Source organism: Cuculus canorus, chromosome 12, assembly GCF_017976375.1.
Source record: "Cuculus canorus isolate bCucCan1 chromosome 12, bCucCan1.pri, whole genome shotgun sequence".
In the NCBI taxonomy this organism is placed as follows: domain Eukaryota; kingdom Metazoa; phylum Chordata; class Aves; order Cuculiformes; family Cuculidae; genus Cuculus; species Cuculus canorus.
In genome coordinates this window covers 11,874,137-11,896,322 of record NC_071412.1, presented here as the reverse complement: position 1 = coordinate 11,896,322, position 22,186 = coordinate 11,874,137, and positions in this window count along the sequence as shown.

Here is a 22,186-nt window from a genome sequence, read left to right as displayed (position 1 = left end):
ATTTGAAGGTAAGCCAAGCTTGCCATTTATTTTTCATTTTGTTTGTTTGTTTTCAAGCACAGGTGTTGTGCTTTTTTTCTTTTCTATTTGGTTCTTTTAGTTTGTTTGTTTTTCTTTTTTTTTTCCCCCCAGCAGAGTAGTACACTATTCCTTTAAAAGCTTGTGCTATTTTGGTGCAAAAGGGTCTCTCTGCTCCACTCTGCCTCTCAGCCTTGAGGTTCACATTGCTCTGATAGCACTAATCTCTGAAGAACCTTTTCAGGATCAATGATTATAGTACTGCTGGCCCCTTGTTTTGCAGACTTTTAAAAATAAAATAAAATAAAGTAAAGTAAAAAAAAATACCCAGCACAATCAGGACACATTCCTTTTCATCTCCGTCTTTCTCATAATTTTCCATGGCAGAGTTCATGTCAAAAATGCTTGGTTTCCACCCTCCGCCCAATTGTAAGCTCTTCAAAGGGAGAGAATAAAAGTTGGAGCCTGAATCCCAGAGCAAATGCTCCTGCAGCCATGCTCAAGCCAGCTTTTGAAGTCTTTCGGCTCACCTCTTGATGCCAGGCAGGCCCCTATTATTACCAATGTTGTTAGCCATTTCAGCTCCATTTCCAGGCCTACATGGACAAGAGAGCAAGGGAGGCCCTTTCATGTCAGGCTTTGCAAAGCTGCTTCAGTGTCTGAAGGATGAAAGTCGCTCTTGTTTGTTCTTGCTGCGGTGCACAACATTTGGCTTAAAAAATAGAGGATGTTGCCTTTCTTGAAGTGGACCGTGCGTTGCTGGACACAATCAACCCTAATGGCAGTTCTGCAGTCAGCGTTTTCAGGGCTTTTTTTTTTTCTTTTCTTTAAAGAATGTAAATAGCCATGTGTAGCGGCAGCCAGATCTTTTTTAATTTAGAAAAGAAAAATACATTTGTGCAGATATCAGGGGAGATGAAGAAAAATAGGTGGGGGGGAGCAGCCATTTCCTCATGATACAAGAGCAGATGAGAGATTATTTTAATGAGGTCCAAGTAATGAGAGCCTTTAATTCAGGGACACTGAGAGGAAAAGCTTTTCCCCTGTCCTAGAAGCAGCCAAAACAAAGCTGACTTATCCCAGACACAGAAGCAGCCTGCAAATCCCACAGAGAGCCTCTGCCTGGCTTCGGTGCATGACCTGAGGTTGGTATGATCCTTCTTCCCACCTTCCAAGGGGAGGTCGGAGGGGAGGATTAAAACTTCCTCTCTTTGACATTGTATCGACAGGTAGAATTTTTCATCACGGCTGTCCTCTGTTTCCAGACTCATTATGTCCTCTCTCAGCTTATGAGTTTCTATGCACACTTACGTTTTGAAGGCAGCAAGGCATGGGAGGATAAGGAAAAGGGGAAGGAAAAAGAAATCCCCTGAAGCTGAATGTCCTTTTCCAGGGAATAAAACCCTGACATTCTGTGGCTGACACCATCCTCCGGCAAAACTGCAGCAACGAGGTTGCCCAGATAAGAGAACTTAAAAGGAAGAAAGCAACTAAATATATAAGTACATGAAGAAAGGAAGTTTCTGTTTTGATTTCTTGTTAGTCATGATATTTAACCTTTTATCTCTGCGAAGTTCACATCCACCCCCTTGAAATCCGGTGCTATATATTCTTCACTAGCAACAACAACAATGCTAAGAAGTCTGAGAGCAGGGAACGGGCGGTCAAACGTACTGCTCGGTCCAGCTGTGTTTAGTTTTCAGATGCCCATGTGTTCCTTGTTAGGCTGTCTTCCAGCCCTCCTCTGCCTTCTTTTCTATTCTTCACAGTCCAAAACTATGAACCAATTACAGACCACAGAGCCAGCTATTTACCCCCTCCTGCCTTTACACAGCTATTTCCTGCCTGCTATCAGCAAAGTTAGACAAAGATGACAACAAGCCCAAGGTTTTTACCATAAGTTGAACCATAAGTGAGGACCTGAAAACACCCTAAAGCTGTTATATTTTATGTAGGGGAAAATTTGAAAAGGATTATCTGAGGAAAGCAATCAACTCCAGACTGAAATCTATCTCACTGGTGTTTATATGATAAAATAATTGCCATTTAGGCCTCTATCACACTCGGAATATGAATCATATGTCTGGAGGGCTCTCCTGCAGAGGTTCGGGGGCAGAGCTTCCTTCTTCACCGTAGTAGCCTCTCTGGAGGTGCGTATGGGTCTCCGGGCCAAAGAAAACAGTTGTGATTACAGAGTGATAGAGGCAGCCACATGCTGATTCAAAGACCTATAATCTTCTCCCCTTCCACCCTCCCCCTCCCAAAAGCAACAAGTCTGTAAAACTCATTCACTTGCCAGAGGCTGTTTATTCTGTTTAATGGCCACCTATCACCCCTTCACTCATTCTTTTTAGATTTACTAGACAAGCACAAAGCAAATTAGTGCAAAATGCTTTCAGTCAAGTGTCAGGTGGAATCAGACTTGATGAATACTATACTGCTGGGCTTTATAACTGTAGGAACACATATACTGACAACATTGTCTCCTTCAATTAAAGCTATGCTGCCCGTTTTCTGAGTCCCTCATAGAATCCTCCTTTCCTCCACAAAAGTCAAACCTTTTTAATAACTTATTTTAATAAACACATTTTGACACTCACTGTGATGGTAGAAATGGAGAAATCTCAATGCTAGAATTTTTACAATGTGTTTCAAAAATGTATTCTTCAAAGGAAATAGTTCAGTGACACTGATCTGCAGCAAACTGTGGATATGTTCGAAAATAACACCGTGTCTGAGCCTTGTAATGTAATATTCATAGTATAAATCTTCCTAACTTGCCATAGAAATGAGTCTCCATTGTTGCTCATCCATAAAAACACAAGGCCAAAGGGGTGCGGGTAAGGGTGGAGAGGGGGGCTGGTTTCTTCTTGACAAGGCAGGGCAGAGGTGTGCTCTCTCCTTTAAAGCTAATGCATGGAGCAGTCCACACACATCAGGGGAGAGCGTAACCCCAGGGGAGTGCATGGGCTTCTAGCAGCGTGACTCCCATTAAAGTCAATAGGAGCCATGTGGCTGAAACCCACACACAGATCTCAGAAAATTCACCCCCTGAGCCAAAAACATTCCTCTGAAGATGGATTGTATCTGATGGGCACAGCTCAGAGTAATGAGCTGATGATGCTGTGCTGCCCCAGGGATGCAGGCTAATGCAGTTTGCTTTTGCCGGGACACTCAGCTTGTGCAGCAGACCAGCACAGGACATCCCAGACCATTCAGAGGTACTCAGAAAGGCTCGATTTTGGTTTGCCCTGAGCTCAGGGACTGTGATTAAAGCAGGTTCTTCTAAGCACCATGGCATCGGCCACTGTAATTACAGTGAGCTTGCAACAGTGTACAGAAGCAGACAGATAGACCAGAAGTAGGCACAGAGTGTTAACAACCCCACCGATGGATGGGAATAATGACTTTGAAGGGAGAGACACTGCAAACTTGCCTGGAGGAATGATTTCAGTCATATCACTGTGGCCACACAGTGGCCACCCTGCTCAGAGCCTGTACGACAGCAATGCTCCTCTACCAGTGAAAACAGAGTGAGATGTTGCAGACCGCTATTTGAATACGTTTTTTTTCCAGCAGGTAGAACAAGCTGATGTTACTGTCATTAAAGGCCACGGCTGTAAGAATTTTCATAACAACAGTTTTGGAGAAAGCAGGCATATAAAGAAGCTGTAGAGAAATGACAGATGTTTTAAGGCATTCTGATACCATGGTGATAAGAGTGGTATAAATAATGTAGCAAGAAAGATGGATCCATCCACTGTATGAAAACCATCTTATGTCACTTTTCAAGGCCTAGAAAGATTCAACAAAGATACTTCAACCAGGTAAATTAAATAATCAAAGCATCATCATTTCTTGATGATATGTATAAATTCCAGCTAAACTGATAAAGAACCATGAAGCTGGAAGATAATCTTATAAATAAAAATTATTATTATTATTATTTTACTTCTTCAGGACACTTGATTTCACAGGCTAAGACCGGTTCTGCTGTATAATACGGTTTCCTAAAAGCAACCCTGAACAGGGATGAGAGATATGAATAAGGACCTTTATGCAGGTGTATTCCATGAATGTCTTTTACAGATGCCAGGTTGAGGATAAAATCTAATTTACAGCTCTAAATTGGAAACATGCACAGACCCTTTGGAATGCATGTTGTTTAGTAAGCCAGCTTTGAATTCTGCATTAACTCATGCCCAGTTGCAGTGAGGAGAAGAACATCATAATCATTTCCTCTATTGCTATTTGCTCCATCTGAGATCAGAAAGTGCACAAATGAATTAAAGTTTAGCTGAATGGAGCTGACCCAATAATTTTGTTCTAATTCCTCCCACCCCCATAAACTTAGTGGTGGGAAAATAGGCAAACTATTTTCTTCCCCTCAGCATTTGTACGTTTTAAGTTTACATGCCCTTCTTTCCCTTTCTAAACCTACTCTTAGCCCTTGGTTCCTTAATAAAACTATGTCCGTGGTGATTATATGTTCAAGATGAACACATAAACTAAGAGAAGGGAAACAAAAAAAAGACCAGCTTTAAGATACTGCCTAACACAAAGTCTCACTCTCTCTCTCAGACCATGAACAATGAAGTGAAACTTGAGGCATAAACATGGGGTCAGCTGTAACAGGTCTGCTATGTACAAATGCCCTGAAAATCAGAAATCCTGATACAGTGGAAAAATGAGTGTTTCATATAAGAAAGGAAAGGCTGTCCTCTTCCTTGCTCCTTTTGTTTTTCTACAGGAACACGCAGACAAATAGGACAGTAGTCATGAACCACATTTCAGCCATCTGTGGAAGCTTATATATCTCTAAGTTTTAGTCATCTTAGACTATATAGCTAGCAGAGGAAGACACAGTAAAGGTTTTTTCATACCATTTTATTTTTGATATCTAAACTAAACATATCACCTTTTAGAAGCTCCACTTCCTCTATGGTGGGTCCTAAATTACAGCCTAAATTAACATTCCAGATTTAGCAGAGGCACCTTCCTGGACTACCACCCATCCTCAGAGCTGGGCTCCTCCACTGAATTCATTCAACCACAAGGTGGCAAATTCTTTACCAGAAAATGTAATTTTCATTTCCTTAGCAATCTGCCTTAGCAGCCCACACATCACAACAAATCCTGCAGCACAGTTTCAGCAGATATAAATCAGAATATTTTCATTGACCAGCCTAAGACTTTTGAGTGTTTCAGTCTTTTTCTGAGGCTAGTGAAGAAAGCGAAAATTTTTGTAAATAATGTAAAAACGCATTATGGAAAACTCTACCAAGGAAAACTGCGAAAACAAACCTGTAACATTCACAGCAACTGTCTTCTCTTAACTGTGGTTTCATTTCCTATGGTATCTATCACAGCGTCTTACCAATTCCATAGAGAACTGAGAACGTGGCATTTAATCCTGCAGGGAAACCAGCTAAGAATGAAAATTTCACCTACAAATCAAAGGTGCAGAGTCATCATTCCTACTAAATAATTCACCAAGATTTAATGTGCTAGCTTTAAAGAACAATTATGGAAACAAAACCTGCTTCAATTTCCTCTTTCATTTTAAGATGTGACCAATATTAAACTAGGATCAGAGGCTCATATCTGAGGTACTCAAACCAGACTCCTCATGTGTCGCTGCTGTCTCACCTGTGGGTTTCTTTAAGGTTGTTAAAAGAAATTAAAGTTGTTGGCTTTAATTACACTTGCTGAATGGTTACACTGGGAAAAGTGGAAGAAAGTGCCAGGAAGCAGGTTTTCTATTCAGTAAAAATGATTTGCAAAAGTGAAATAAATAGGATAAATAATAAAAAAGCAGCATAGAGCAGTTATTAAAGTAAGAATTGTAACATCTAAAAGAATGAGAAATAGAAAGCATTCTAATACCTAATTGCCACGTACGTGCTCTGGTTTGAACTGTTTTCTGCGGACTCTAGAAATGTTCTACAAAAATCTTCTTTAGTAGCCCTCTGCCTTCTTGACTGAATAATGAATATGTATTGATAGATTTTAATCCTCCAGCTCTTTTTTCTTGTAACATGAGCAGCCTGACAGTTGTTCAGAAGCCCAGCTTCTCCAACAGACAGGGTGTCAGGCAGAGGCTGCTGGGATTTACCTCCACGTTACTGGCAACAGAGCTATTCTGACCCAAAATATACTTTGGAGATGAGGCTTGAGAACTGTCTAAGAAAGAATAATCAGCACATCTATTTTTTGGAAAGCAGACAATGATGATTCAGCATCAGTAACACAGCACAGACAAAACAATAATTACTGGCAAAAGCTATCGTGGGGTCTCTGTTGGCTGTGGGGAGTCTTGCCACGCTAATGGCTGGCCCGAAGCCCAATGGAGTAAACGAAAAGCCCTCAGGGAGTTTGAGCTCTGCCAGGACATGCACACTACTGCTAAGGGACTGAGGGAGCGGCAGGTAATGGGAGAAAGCAGTTTGCGTGCCAGAGGCTGAGAGCCAAAAGTCTCTGCCGTCACTAGAGCAGGAAGGTCTGCACATCATACCACTGTCCATACTGTATTGTGGCTCACCCCTAAACCTCAGCTCTTGAGCTGATTCGCCCTTGCTGGGTTATGACCCCAGCATGTGCAGCAGTGACGCCTCCATCCCCGCTCCGATTTACTACACATACATTGACAACTGTCTCAAGCCTTCACTTCCCGTTGGTGCAAATGAGCCATGATGGTTCCTTCTTGCGTCTGCCCTTGATTCATACATAGCATACAGTGCGAACATCCACAGCCAAATGGAGTTGGTGAAGAAGTTACTCAAATGAAAGCAATCAGAAGGAAAGACAGGGCACAAGCTACCTGCTAAGACTGCAGCTGACACTGGGCCAGAAGCAGCAGAACAAACTTTAGTTCAGAGTGAGGTTATAGATTTGCACAAAAGCTCAGGAAATTTTCCTTCCTTTCCATTTCAGTGCTGGGCTTTATCAACTATTGACCTGCAGGTCTCTGCAAGGAAAATGTAGGAAGCTCCCTGGGAAGAAGCAAAGGGATTTCCTTCTCGGCTAGGGGTAGGATGAGACTGGTGACTCAGCACTAAAGACAGATGCTGGCAAGTTCTACAGGAAAGCTGCAAGAACCTCCACACAAACCACTGAGGAATCTGAATGAGGTCAAAGGAGGACAACCAATCTTCAGGGAAGTGGGGTGGGAGACAAGAGAACATATCCAGATGGATCAAATTCTCATATGGACTTTGCAGCATGTGACTGGTTCTCTCTCTCCTTTGTGCAAAACTACTTCTCTTGTTATAGCCACGTCACTGAAATCAGCATATGGCTTGCTATCTCCAAAGGTTATTATACTGACAGCATTTTCTAAGCATAATGTGAAGCCATAATCTGCTGCTGACTGTAAGTGAGGAAAAGCCAATGCTTTCTGCTGGCTAAACTGCAGAAACCAGAGTCAGGAGTCTGAATAATTTTTCCAGCTCAGCCAGTGGTTCACTCCATGCTGTTGATTATGCCATTTGGACTCAGTTCTCACTGATGAAAGAAAAGGGTAACAGCATTTTCTATTGCCAGGTGACTTGAAACTTAATTAATATTTCCTACGTGTGATCATCCCCCTCAAAGGGGAGATGCCAAACATCGCAAAGCACTTGGCACCTCTTTTCTCTCCCTTAGTCTCCTGGTCAGCTAAGCATCTTGATTATCATAAAAATCACACAATAATCTGTGTCTTTTCTGCCTGTTACTGCTGGTGGATTCATGACAAGAACTGCATAAAAATGATTCCACTTTCCCAGCCTCTACAACTCCTATGGCAGGCTAAGGGAGAACCTGACAAAGAGGTGAACTTTTCTGCACCCATGTCACCTTTTTCCATATTTTACAGCTTCAAAGAAGTGTGTTGAAGTTCACTGCCTGCTACCTGGTTGGCAGGCCTTGCTCAGAAATTATTTCATTCATTATCAGTACATTTTCAGAACTGGATGCTTTTACACTGCCAAAGAGTAAGCACCATAAAATGGTTGTGAAAAATGCATTGGCTGATATAAACCAGCCTCTGTTGGATGCACTAAATATGTCAAAGCAAACTCAGATGGTCCTTTAACTCAGTAGATGCGACAACATTGGGAAAAGTGCATTCTTCTCCCACCAAGAAAGAAAAACAGCTCAAACACTTAAAGACTCCACCTGCTTTCTCCCTTGTGAAGCAAAATGTAGATTTTATTACCCACTACATAACTCACTGTATTTATGGCTTGAATAATTTTCCCTCTTTCACTTTTATCAGCTTCATTGGCTTTGCACGTGATAGAGCCAAGTCTGAGCTGTGTCATTTAAAGATGTCTCAGAAACCACAAGGCAGAGGTAAGGATTGCTATCATGCATATTTTCAGGCCAAGTTCTTACCTCTGTTATTACTCCTACAATACCTCCCTGGGCCTTTACAGTTCTCATTTTACCTTCAGTACAAATTAGGATAATCCTTGGTTTTGGACAAGACTCACTACTCAATCCAAACAGCCCATATACTAAATCCATTGCAAAGTATGACTTCCTGAACATTTCAAAGTTGAATTACAATACCAGTTGAGTATATGATTTAAAAATAGAAGGGAAAAAACCCCTTAAGTATGGTCATAGAAAAATGACACCACATCTTGCAATGTTCCTTTAAAAAAAGGAAGAAAAGAAAAAAAGCAAATAAAAGATGGCTGACTGCCAGAGTTTTGTGTTAACTTGAAGAGCAGAGGTGATTTTTAATGCTTCAAACATCATTCATGAAATATTATATATATAATTTGTACTCAAAATAACGTGCAAGCTCTCCAAGGAAACATTAAAATAAATAGCTTCTTTAACTCTTTTGTACCTTGATCGTATCTTATTTTGATGAATCAATAAAAGAGAGACGTAAGATTGATGTAGGACAGATCAGTAGGGCAATCATGTACTTTATTACATATTTATGAGTCTGAAAGATCAAAGGATGTTTTTATGCACATAACTTGGCAAATGTGTTTTGCCACGTTCAGATATATTCCAAGTGACTTTAGCAGGAATGTGAAAGAAGCTGGCATGCTGCCCACAGTGCTATTTGGTAAGACTTTGAATGATGGTGGGATTACAAACCATGATAATAAAAACACATACAGCATAACATCAATGCATGTAAACAGTATATACAAATGCATATGTGTGATCGTATAATGTGTATATATACAACATATTGCATTTTCTACACATGTGGATACATATGTGAACTACAGCCTTTATTCAACATCTCTTTAAGCCACTGGAAATCTTTCTTTTTCTTTTAGTAGACAGCACATCAGGCCTTTTTGCAAACAAAAGAGGGGGAAAGGGGTGCCCTCCAACCAGAAAACTTTCAGTTACAGTCTGCCATGCACAAAACTCGGGAAATGATGATATTTGCAACTACATTCCTTCATCAGCATAGAATATCCGTTCCTCTTTGGATTCATGTCAGAATCTACTGATGCTATGTGGGCACTAAGGTGTAATTTTGCCTTCTCCCAACTTCTGCATATGGGCATTTCAGATCTTAAGCTCACACTGACCCTGGTTTTAGATACGAAACACCACAGCATAAAAGGGCAGAGAACATCCTACTATGGCTTAATGAGGGCTAGAGGCAGGCTGATCCACACATACGCACTGTCACCCAACTGACACCATGTCCGCTCAGCAGCAGATGCCATCTGGGGAAAGGGCTGAACAGCTTCCACATCTTTCTCCTGCTAAATCCATGACTGTATAATAAAGTGGCATTCAATAATTCTCATTATCCCTGATACATAGAAACATTGACTATATCTGCATGACAGCTGGAAGCACATTTGCAGCATAGTTAATAGTTAGAGTAGCCCAAGGCAGGTTAAAATCTTGCATACTACTAATAATAAAATTGCAGTGACAGGAACTTTCAGGTAACGAGTGTATGTCTGGAAGGAAGACGTTTACTGAATTTCCCTAGGACCAGTAGGTACTTATGGTCTAGAAGAGCTTAGTTTGATCCCCAAATCTGCCACAGGATTCCTAAGTGATCCAGGACAAGTCACCTTTTAACACAGTTCAGAGAACATAATTTTCTCTTGATTCAATCTCAAATATTGCTGTTTTCAAAACTACTCATTCCTAACAACATAGCCAAGGAACTATACTTGATATCTCTGCAAATCTGACCTGAGGTGGGCCTCAAATACAGCTAAAATATTCATGCACCCAGAATCATAAGATCCATTTTTTATGTCCTCAAAACAAAACTGTCACTCATTTCTTATTTGCAAAGTGATAATAATACTTCCTGCATGCAGAGGGGATTGACTAAGAAATTCAGCTTCTGTAAAGATACAGAGACTGACAGAAAAGCAAGTATCTTCCTAAAATCTAGACAGCAGGACTGATAGCATTCTCCTTTTACATTTTTCTTACTATTATTTAAAATTTAATAGTAATTTTTATTAGATTTAGCAGAATATGATTGATTCAAAGATGCTGTAAAGTCCCATTAGAATGTGCTAAAATATACAGTACCTGCCTGCCAACACCACATAGGGAACATCAGGCTATTACCTGCAGCTACAGGAGGGGTGGGACTTGGGATCTGTCACTGCTTGGAAGGTGCTACCAATGTTTAAAATAAAAACCTAGTGAAAATAACGCTACTGATTCATGTCGGTTATTAGAGCTCCAATGCAGATGTAATAGGTATGGAAGAGACAACCACCTTCATCTCTCCTACTCCATTCTCAATTTGAGTAAATACTACATTACTCAGGCTAGGTTTAAGAGTGTGACACGATGGTAACACGCTCCCTTGAATAACTGCTTGATGGTACCACAGATCACACTAGGAGATTTTGTCTAACAATTAGTGCTGTGATGGATTCAGGTTTGTGGGTTTGGCTACTAAAACACCACAGCAAGATTTTCTTTCCTTCTGCTGCTCCCCTTCCTCTTTCAAGGAAAAAGGAAGTATCAAGGTAGGCAGTTCTCCTCTACTTCCTCATAGCTATCTTTATGTTCATGGTCCTTCATCCATTTGGCCATCGTGCACTTTCCAGCACAACACCACTGACTTTGAACCTCAGTTTTCTCTTTTCAACTTTTTCTCATGTTACTGTGAATTTTGGTGCCCTGAGTAATCCTTTGACCTTGGTGCTTATACCCTTCCAGCAAGAGCAAGCTGTAGTCATGGTCAGAGGCCGTGTTACTCACGCATGCTTTGCTCATTCTTTGTAAGTCATTCTCTTAAGCTTCCTCATCTATTATTTATCTCTTTTCTGAACCACCTTCCTTTTGTTGGCATAATTGTCACTGAAGTGCCCAGAAATGAAGTATTCCAATATCTGCTGGATCAGACCATACATGCTGTGCCTACTGTAAGTACTCTTAAAGAACCTCTCATCCTGATATCGTCCCAAGTGGTCACCTTAATGGCTATTCTAGATAGCCCAAACTCTATGGTAATTTCTGCCGTGCTATCTATACTGTCAGATTTGTTACTCTTTGCTTTTTTTCCAAGTTTTACCTGTGTTTATCAATAGTTACTTTTACAAAGGTTTCCTTAGTGTTTCAGGGGTTGATTTAATGAAGGCTTCAAGCTGCTCTTTAGAATTAAGCACATGAATAAGCTTCCATTTGAAGACAATAGGACTAAATAGCTCACAAGACAATATAAATTTAAGTGATTTTGTAAATTAAGATGTAATTGTTTGACAGTCTTGTGGGATTCTCTTCTTTCTTTTTCCTTTTCCATCTCATCTCTACATTTACTACTGCATTTCTGGTTACCCGCTGGTAGCAAGGCTGTTATTTTCAAAAACTACTGGTGGATTCTTTTAGTCCAAATGTTTATTAAAATAACAATTATTAAAAACCCTACCTCACCACATCCCTAAGCCACACCCGGGTCCTTCTGTGTGCAGAATTTAGCAAACAAGGATGTTACAAGACAGCTGTGAGCTCCAACAGCAGCAGGACACATTGAATTGCAGCAAACTTAACTTTTTATTCCAGATATTAGCACTACTGATGAACCTTTACTCTGTTTCTACAGACACCTAATTAATTCATTTACAAGACCTGCAGGAGAAGGTTTGTCTCCACAGGAAGGGGCTTTGGCAGATTTGCTGGCAGCGTTTCAGGTGGATAAGTTCAATTTATAGTGCTATCCACAAACTTCGGTTCACATTCAGGAAAGTACCCTGAAGTTAGTCTGGGCTTAATTATTCAGTTATAAATCCTTTGACTGCAAGCTCATTTAGCCCGTATTCTCTCTGAGCTTCATCAGGGCATCCTTTTGCAGAGTGACATTTAGTAGGAGGTGATACAACAAAGCCTCCCTGCTCTCTGCCACCCTACATGGATGACACGAAGGGCTGGAATAAGGACAGACCCTGCACCACTTCACACCTACTTCCCCCCGGAATGGTTTTGGAGGATGACACGCAGTACAAGGCAAAACACATCCAGGACAATTTTCACAGCTCACCAGGACAAATAATGTTTTCTTCACTGGTACAGTAGCCAGGGAAAGGCAGTGAATGCTTTCCACTTTTGAGATACACACATTAAGATGCTCCACCAAGAGCAAGTTGGTGTGAAGAATGCTTAAAAACCTCTGAATCTGGCGGAGCAATGTGTTGTCAGCAAATGACTATATAAACAGGCTTTCCTGTTGCTGTCTTATTTAGACACAAAAGGAAAGGAGAAAATTAAAGATGGCAGCACACTGATACTGTTCATGGATGCTGTCATCTATCACCTCTCTAGCCTGATACTCAGCCAGCTAGAAAGCTGTATACACGTAACTTAAGGTGAGAATTTAAAATGAGAGTTAAACTGGTTCACAAAGCGGTATGGACATGTTTATTGCAGTGTAATAGTGGCTTAATTTGAATTAGTTAAAGTTAATTAGAAATGGATTTAATGAACTTTGAGTAAGCTGCCATTATGCCAAACCAAAATTATCCATAAAGCCTTTTAATCAGCTTAACTATCTCTCTGTTTAAAACCTCTTCAGATCATGCCAGAATAACTTTTTTTGTGCAGAGAAATTCCTACACAGAAAAAACTCCACCCTTTCTTAGCTGGAAAAGACAGTGGCCTGAACTTATTCTTGATGTAATCCCTATTGTCAGTAAGTTAATTGTCACATATAGCTTGGATCAAAGGACATGCAACTAGAATATTTAATTAAAAAGTGAGGAAGTAATAGACAAGCCCCATCTTCTGCTCAATCAGCTCTTTCTTAATCCTCATATCTGAATTTCACGCAGGCTAGCATAGGCCTAGAGGTCAAAAGATTTGCTCTTCACTTGTATCTAGAGAGACTCCTTGTCTTGTCCTTTGCTTCTGAAACAAGATCACCTGTCTTGCACAGCTAATCCAACTCAGCCCAGCTGCAAACCTTTCATGTTATCCAGCTGTTGTATGTTCAGCCATGATAAAGCTTGCTTTGCCTTCGGACTTGGTTTGGTTTGGGTTTGTTTTTTTTTTGGGGGGGGGGTGTATTCTTTTTTTTTTCTTTTAATTGGACATCAAAAGTAGTGAAAAGTTTTGAACTGTGACCTGTTTTTCTGTGTCGCCAACCGTTGTGAAACTCTCTATTACAAAATAACTGCAACGTAGCGAATAGTTCCTTCTCCTTGTAGTTGATATGTTTTTCAAACCATACATGGCAGACCTGGAATAAGGATAACTATGCTCTTTTTCTTCTTGTTTAGAAAAAATTGTGGTAACTGTAGTCCAAATGACAAACATCTATTTGGCCTAGCCTGTTGGTAGGGTCTGAGGTATAATCAGAGGCTCCACAGTGGCTGAGTTGAGAATATAAAGCACTACCGCCCCTCACTGCAAAGGGTAACTGAGTGGCCCTACACAGTTCAGATGAACTTGCCCTATTTTGCTGTGTGATAGACTAGGATCATACCTACTCTTAACCTTTAGGATCTCATGTGTGTTTTCATCCGAGTTCCTTCCACTTAGAACACTGATCACAGAATTATAGACTAATTCAGGTTGCAAGGGATGCTGGAGGGTCACCTGGGCCAACCTCCAGCTCAAAGCAGGGCCAACTTTGAAGTTGGGTATTAAAAACTTTTGCAGTCCTATAAAATCATCTCTCTGGGCTTTGTGAACACTAATCAAGAGAGTCTGATACCAGACCTCTGAAGTCAGTATGAACCTCATCAAGGGTACAGAGGTGCAGAAAGATGAAAGTTTCTGCCCTTAGCATTGATAGAAAAACTTAGAGTGAGCACAGGCGGAATTTGACTTCAAGCCTATAGCTGACCAGGAAATATAATGCAAGACTTCAGTTAACAGGCAAAACTCTTGTATTTTTCTTTGTCTTCTTTGCGGCAAATGTGATTTCTCAAGTTTTAATTTTCTGACTAATTATGTTCAGCTTACTACTTGAGTTGAAAGAGAAAGATTAGATTTCAAGTGAAGAAGAACACATTGTTTTTGCCCTAAGTATCTGCCTCACTTTCAAATTTAAGAATTAATTCAGAGCAGAAATATTGAAAAAAGATGCAAGAGTGATAGCATGTCCACAGTGAAGGTTTTTCCAGTAGCCTACAACTTTTTAATGTCTGTTTGAGCTGTTAGGTTTATTATTGTTTCAAGCTCAAAAATACTGAGAAGCTTCTACAGAACAGCTTAGCCATTTCTAAGAATAAGCTTCAGGAAGAACAAATGATCACGCCAGTTGTTTTGAAAGGCTAGGATTTTTTTACTGAAATTCAACTAATGTGCATTGGGGGACTGTCTCAAAATGTGGTAGAGGCCAACGCAGGGACAGAAAGGTATCGTTCACTGTCCTCATGAATATTCAACAAAACGTGGCCAAATTATAATCCTCTGCAAATCACCATCTGCGTATGCTCAGTAGAGGTTTGTTAGAGGCTAGCAGCACAATTCCCAGAGCATTCTGTCTTAATTGCATATATGCCGTATCTCCCACAAGGCTGTTTGCCAACCACATGGGCCTGTTACATGCCCACCTCATCCACTGACCTAGATTCTTCCACAAACTGTACCTCAGGAGGGGTTGCAGCTCAGCTTAGGTTTACGCATAAAGGAAAAAGTGGATGTTTCCAGAACTTCAGAGTTGTTGATGAAGAGGCAAGTTCTAGATATAGCAAGAGAGTACACAGGGAAAAAGAGGGCGATATTAGCACAGTATTCAGGTTACATGCTTGAATATGAGATTAAGATTGTAATAAAGTATTTTATCCACATTAATTTTGCCTGGTGATAAAGCATCTGGGATGAGATGTCAAAGAGATGAGCAGATGTCTAGTCTTGGCTGCTCTGAGTGCAGCAGTATTTCTATCAGGAAAGTAGCTGAGGTAATAAAAGCCAAAATTATTATTACAACAGAAACAATTTGGATATAGATACAGATGAGTTCAGAGGTCACTGTCCTGAAGAGTTAAAAAAGAAAAAAAAAAATAAAAAGTGTCTCAAGAAGGTCATTGAGGTCACACTCAGAAAGTTAACAAGAGGAATAGGTTCCAGGACAGAATCTTTAAACCAAGATTTCAAAACAGAGATTATAATCAAATCTGTCACATTAAGCCAAAATGTCAAGGAACATATGAATGAAATAATGGCCTTGAGATTTGGCCCTGAAGACGTTACTAGAGACCTTGGCAAGAGCAGTTCCAGTAGAGTGGAGAGAACAGAAGCTACAATGACATACGAGGTATTATTATACACTACAGTGATTGGCACCAGAGGGATCTGTTCATCCCATGGGCCACTTACTGGGACCTAATGGGCTAAATGGGCTCAACTCCTCCCAAAGTTTCATCAGTTTACATCTCTCAGAAATTTCAGCCATAGAAGAAAAGCTAAAATATGGTGGTTTTTTTCTTGTTTTCCTTTTTTTTCTTTTGAAGCAAAGAAAGGAATTTAGGTTTTAGTTTAGGCTCCACTATGTGAAATAATCTCCGTGTCCTGTAATGAGTAATCCTTTTCCCTGAAGACCTCAGAGCAGAACACTTTCTGTTTCTTTATGTTGTCTAAACACTGTATAATTAGGCAAATCTTAAGCTAGCTGCTCTCATTACACAATTTGATGAATTTGAAAGGGTAACAAACTCCAGGATGAATGATTAGTCATTTAGACTTACAAAGCTTTCTTCCCTTACCCACTTCTCTTCCTATAAATTTCTTTTAGGACATGGAAAAAAAAAACCTTGCTATAAATTAACTGAATTATTAATCTCTTGTCCTTTGCAGACTTTGCAAGTTGGACAACAGCCAGGGGATCGCAGTACAGTGTGCTGCTGCAGGTATTCACTTTAGAGACAGAAGACATATATATTCTTAGAGGTGCAATAAAACTCCGATCTTTAAAGCAAGTATAAGATGATCTCCCTTGACACTTTGTTTTTAAATCTTCTCTTTGGTGATTTAAAACCAACAAGTTTGAGCAAGTCTGGAATCAGATCTATTCAACCATCTTCAGTTCCACTGACGTTGGAACTAGAATTATGTAGAAAACGCGGTGCTTAGACTTAAAATTAGGAAGACCTCTCCAGAAGGAACAAAAAAGGTATAAATTATGTCTGATTGAACAAACACAACTCCACTGTTGAACAGCCACTCAATGAAGAGGGCAGGGAGAGGCAATGGAGCACGGTAATGTGTAATATTACTAGTCAATGGGCTGTGTGCAGCAGTGGGCTCCCAAACGCTGGAGGTGTCAGGGAGATAAATAGCAGAGTGTCCTCCTCAAAAATATGATTAATACCCTCCTCGGTCCACTGCTGAAGATGTAGTGGGTGCAGCTGGTTTGGACAGCAGTTGCATAGAGGAAAATTCCAGGACGATTGCAGCAGAGCAGAGAGGGCAAAGAGTAGGACAAGTAGTCAACTGAGTGGGAGTGCTAAGCCCCAACAAGGGGAGAAGTAGGCCAGAGCTGGCAAAGGTCTTTTGGCTGCTGTTTAAGTAATGTTTATAGAACTTTCATACATGCACAACTGAGTTTCAGGTTCGTGATCTTTGGAAGAAAAAAGAGATAATCACGTTCAAGTTCATTGTTTCTTGTAATAGTCATGCCAGAGGTGGCTTTCTAGGAGCCGTTCTTCTCTCCTTGCCTGACCCTTGAAAAGCAGGTGGAAAACTGAGAAACATAACAAATAAACTAGGAAAGCATCGCTTTTTTTTTTTTTTTCCTGCAGGCAACTGCAATTTCCTGAAAAAGTCAGGAGTGTGTCAAATGAGGTTTTCACACTGTATCATTTTCAAGGAATTCTCTAAAATTTTCAGAAAACATCCTTTCATGCTTCTGTCGTCACAAGACTCACGGGAGACTGTCCAGAGCTCAAATTTCCAACATTAGAATCTGGACACACTATAATGTAACTAATGCTCCTGAAATCAAAGGCAGAAGGCTACAGATGGCTTTATTTCTTAGGGCAGTGATCCTTGCCTTTGTTATTTGCACGCAATAATACCAAGCAAGTAATATATTACCTGCAATGCCGTATTATCTACCATCTTGCATCCACAGTGAATGTCTCAATGTCCCCCCTGAAAGCCTTGAGTGGGGAGAAATGCCTCTGGCATTTCATCTCCAATCCGCAAGAAGGTGCTGCAAAAGCTGCAGACACTTAGACTGATGTTGAACGGAAGGACACACATGTTATTAAGCACACAAACACAACATGATCAGCATACACATAAATAGTTCATTTTAAGTGAAAATGACAATAAAACAGGATGGGGTAAAGGAAAAGTTCCAGTGGATTATTGATCTGAAGGACAGTGATTAATAATCACCAGTTTAGTATTCTGCATCACCACTGCCTGTCACACTTCCCTGGAAACAGGATTAATACAAGAAGATTTTATATATGTGAGCAAGGCACTAAGGTAGCACTATATTGATCTGAACTTTAGAGCTGTTCAGTGCCATTAACAAAACCAGAAAAGAATGCAGGCACTTGTAAAACATGGATGGTTGACAAAAGGAAAACTGTTGTTTTGCCTTCAACAAATTGCCAGAAACCCGCTTATGTCTTCAACTTGATTCAAGGATTACCAGCTGGTAAACTCAGTGTCACCCACACCAGATTAGTCAGAAGGCACAAAGCCTTTTTCTCACCATATCTGCAGGATTGGACCCTAACTGCAACACAGAAAGTTGATGTAAGAGCTTAGATACCCTCAGGGACCCACTTCCAATACTACAGGAACAGCTTTGCTCTCTAAGAGTATTTAGAGAAAGGTGTACTTTTTGAAACATTACATCATCCACCAAACTACAATATTCCTGACATACAGAGAGATTTTTAAGGAATAAAAAAAAAGGAAGGTAAAATAAATCTTCTTAATATATTTAAAGACACTTTCCACAAAATGAAAATCATTTAACTGCTTTATTATGCTACTGTCCCAAATTCACTTTGTTCTTTTCCTACCTTTTTGTTTCTGCATAAAGAGGGGGCACCACTATTTGTTCAACATAATATTAAGCATTCTCTGCTACTCAATTAGTAAACATGTCAAGAGGTGGGTTAGTTATTCATGGTTCAGGGGCACAGCCCCCTTTCAAAAAGAACTTTTTTTCACTCTAATGAAATGATGGATAATCTGGAAGTAGGTGCTTTAAGAAGATATTAATCATTCTCTGTGGTAATGTTAATCATGCGTTCCATCATCTCCAGATGCTGTGCATCACCTTCCTCGGAGATAAAGGGCACCCAAGCCAGCAGAGTCCTTTTGATCACCTTTCTCACAGTAACTCTCATAAGGCATTAAAAGAAGTCTTCACATTTCAGGGCATCCTTAAAAATGAAATAGAAAGTGAGAGAGTGAGGTAATAGAGGGATTCATAGACTTCAGTCTTGACCCTGTCATTACTTATGCTACCCAGATGGGCGGTGCATAGTTCTTTCGTCCTTTGTCCTAATCTTTGACATTTTTCAATGCAATGTTTGGTATGAATGAGGTATGAGAAAAACCCTGATCACAGGAAATAGAAAATTAATTCACAAAAGATTTCTGGGAGGGAGAAGGTGAGGAGGGGGGGGAAATCAACCCCTGCTTTCTGTGAAGAAAAGACCAGCAAAATTATTCCCTCACAGCCTGCTATTCCATTCTTAGAAAACATAGCAGAAGTCAGGTCAGATTTATCTCGGCATACTGTCTGTGATGTCTCTTCCCGTTAATAAAACACCCTGCCACTGGAGAGACTTCTGGCCAATTAGACCATTTTTATGACTAATCTTTTATAGCCTTTCTTTTTTTTTAAGTTACTTATAAACCTAGGGCATATCTTAGATGGCTGAAATATCTCCTTTTGCAGACTTAGATGCTTCAGAGACCCCAACACTGAGAGAAGAAACTTTGAAGGTCTCCTAAAGCTAAAAAGTTACTTTGAATAAACTGCTGAATAAAGATAAACCACAGGGGACCATACCCAGTCAAAGGCAGGCAGTGTTTCTGTCACAGCATGTAAGTGTTAAGGAGAAAAGAAGTTGTGTGAACTTGAAATAAAATAATCCAACTTTCTTAAATCCATGTTTAAATACTAAATCTATATGCAGGGGAACTGCCTGCCTATCTTAGACAATCAGTATTCCCCACCAAATGTCACTCGTGATGTACTACTCTATGAGGTAAGTTAAAGAAAAAGCTTCACAGGAAATTTAAAAATCCTCATACCTATAGATGTTTTTGAAAATAGTTCAACCAAGTTGTTGCCACCACTCTTTGTTGTTTAGACAAAACTATGACACAATACCTTTTTCCCCAGAATTTAAAGTACAGTAGGTAGACAATCATATATAGGACAGATTTCACACAAATCTGTTTTGCTTATAAAAGTAATGGTATTTCCTAGGATACTAAGTATCTGCTCCAAGTCTCTGCAGCTCTGGTCTGGTGAAGAGTCTGCTTTTGCTGCTCCGCAAAAATGGGTCATGTTGTGAAGCCCTCTTTTTACCTCTTTAAAGTACCCTTGCATCTTTGAAAAGAAGAGCTAAATCACAGCTGACTACAGGAATGTAGATAGAACTGCCCTGTTGTCAATGTCCATTCTGAGAACAGGCAATGCAAACTATTGGGCAGCAGCAGAAAGAGTATTCTGTGGAGTAAATAGCCTGCAACTCACTGACATTAATAAAAGTACCCTTTCTTAATTAGGAAATATTCAACAGTCTTATCTGTGAGACGTCAGAGGGAGGAATCACCACCTAGAAGCTTTGCCACTGATATTAAGGAGTTTTGTTATGTGCGCTGAGTTGTGTGTGTGCTACACTCGGTTGCCCTGGAAAACATGGCTTATCCAATACTGTACAGAATATATGTAGTCTCTTATTTTTTCATTTTTTATCAAGTAATTCTTGGAAAAACAAAGCCATCCTTTTTCTGATGTAAAACTGCCTTTCTTACAATACACACTTATTCAAAAACTTTAGAGAAATTATATCCTAATGTATTGAGGATTCTTGCAGTGAATTTATATGGTGCAAGAACTCAATTCCACCCTTGCAGCACTTCCTGGCCTGTCTAGCATTGCCCTGTATTGCCTTCCAAGCAGTACACACTGTATTAACATAAGATCACTCATATAGACCCTTTGTAGATGGCAAAGCTGAGAGACTAATGGATGTCTGAAAGGCGAATGTTTTTCATTCCTTGTGATCTTGTTAACATATGTGTATTTAATGGCGGTAACATTATTTCTGACTTAAACCATTACACTACATTACAGTTGCTGTTAATTACGCCTGCTATTGGGAACGGTTGCATGTCTACAGATTCTTTTCATGGTCAGTTCTGATTTACTTTTTGTAAAGACAACTATTATATTATGCACAAGTTTTTACAGTCCACATAGAGCCATGTGAAATGTACTTCTATTCAAATGGGCATGAGATAGAAATTAGAAGCCTTTCCAAACTTAGGAAAAGAAATACAATTTACAGGGCCTCACTAACAAAAGTTCTGAATTCAGAACACAGTACTTCACTCTTTTCGTGAAGTAAAACACTTTCAATTAAATATATACAAAACACAATAATAACAATAAGCCAGGATTTCAAAGTGGCTTCAACTCTTCCTTCAGTCAAGTGTATACAAATCTGTTCTGAACATCATAAGAACTGGGACTTCAAAACGCCGGTATATTAAAAGGAGCTTGATCAGGAAAATTAGCAGATACAGAGTTGAAGGGTATTTGGTTGATCCAAGGTGAATATGTTGATGTACATCCTTTGTGAAATCCTGGAGTGGTTTCCAGGAGAAATAGGAAAGTAGTCTCCCGCTTTATTTCTTCTGGGAAGTGAAGTACTCTTTCATTATTGGTAAGATAGAGAGTTGCCTTTTCTATTCACTGCACTCAGCTCACAGTGATAGATGGTGTATAAAAATTTCATTTTGGATGGTAGAATAAGTGATACAAAAGTGATACAAAGTGATAAAGTGATACAGAGGTGCTTTGTGAATGGAAGCTATAAATCCTGGAAAGAAAAAAAAAAAAAAGAAAAAAAAATAGTGCTTTCTGTGATCATGGATAGCAGATTTAGATCATGAAAGTTACCCATAATACTAAGCCAAACGCATTCATCAGGTATTTTGGCTGACAGGGTCAGAAAATGGAGACTTTGCTAAAGTTAATGAGATTTGTTTCATAGATATGCATGTTCATGGAAAACAAGAGGTAAAATACCTTCCAAGGCATTGGCAAGGAATCTTTTTTGGAATATATTGATTAAAACTTTGCTTGCATATTAGCAGCCCATGCATATTAGCAGCTCTGCAGAATGGAATAGTATTTATCCGGACTGTGGGCCAAATTTGGATTCTATGTTTCTCCTTGGGTGAAAATCCTACTATTTGTCAGAATTCATTTCCTTGAACACAGAAGAAATACTGTGCTAAAGCTGTGTAATTTCATTTTGAAACTTTGACTTCACTAATCTTGGAAATGCACAAGATTTTGGCTCTGAAAGGTGGAAATTTCCTGAAAAGTTAATCTGAATTGGTTGTTCACTGTCTTGAACCAGTATCTCACGAGAATGGATGGCTTCTATTTTCAAAGGCCTGTGATATTTCTGTGATGAAACATAAACTCGACAAGGAAACACAAAGCAGTCTGCTGGAACAGTGTTGGAGAGACAACTGAACAAACAGCTGGTTAAAGGATTAAAGCCAA